A 1146-nucleotide genomic window follows, 5' to 3' on the forward strand; every position below is an offset into this window, starting at 1 on the left:
TGTATCTCCTTTGGCCAATGTCTGAAGAATAAAACAAAACTCTATCTTTAAAGTAGTCAGTGAGAATTCTAATAAGATAGGCTGGCACCGCCATAGTCCGTAGGGCATCTATTATACAGGTCCATCTTGCAGTGTTAAAGGCATTCTTAACATCTAGCGTGATGATTGCTGCATAACACTTAGCACCTCTCCTCCACCTTGCTACTGCAATTGCTGTACGGGCCATCTCGACTACCAATCCAACAGCATCTATCGTGGATCGCGCTTTACGAAATCCGAATTGAGCTCGCGAGAGGCCTTTGACTCCCTCCGTGAACTCTTGTAGTCTGAGTGAAAGGATCTTCTCGAATGCCTTACCCATGGTATCCAATAAGCAAATTGGACGATACGTACACGGGTCCTCCAGTCTCCCCTTACTCTTTGGAATGAGTACGAGGCGCTGTCTCTTCCAAAGTTTCGGAATCGAGCCTTCACGAATGCACGAATTGAAGAGATCGATGAAAAGATCCGGTCGTTTCCTTAGAGCCACCTTCAGAGCTACATTAGGAATTCCTGACTGACTGCGAGGCCTACAGAAGACCGATGGTTTCGGTGTATCGTAGGTGTGTGCTAAGAGTGATCACACTCTGTGTGTGTGTGTGTGTGTGAGCGTGCGTGCGTGCGTGCGTGCGTGCGTGCGTGCGTGTGTGTGTGTTTTTTACGAGGGTCGGTGGAAATCTTCAAAAGACACGGATAGGCCCGTACTTATCCGTGTGTGGGATTTTTACCCACTAAAACCACCGCCCTACACCTGTTTCTCACCGTCCACGGGACCGCCGCTAGGCATTACTTCATGGGGGTGATTGGCTGAGTGCCGCCTCATTGTTTTAGGCTATCTTCTGGTTCGCCTATCTCTCTCCTCATTCCTTAACTTCTGCATCACCTGTGCAGCAAGTCGTTGGCCTGCCAACCAATAATCTTTGTTAAGCAGTATAATATTGACAATATTATCTGCTGTTGGGTCTGAGCCGCAAACACGTCGGAAGTCTCTTCTTTCATCTTGAAAGCGGTGACAGAAGAAGAAAACGTGCTCCGCACTCTCTTCCGTTTCTGGGCACAATGGACATTCTCCAGTCTCATCGAGCTTAAACCTATACTGGTAGGCTC

Source organism: Halyomorpha halys, unplaced genomic scaffold (assembly GCF_000696795.3).
Source record: "Halyomorpha halys isolate HHAL.00 unplaced genomic scaffold, Hhal_1.1 Scaffold348.1, whole genome shotgun sequence".
Taxonomy (NCBI): Eukaryota; Metazoa; Arthropoda; class Insecta; order Hemiptera; family Pentatomidae; genus Halyomorpha; species Halyomorpha halys.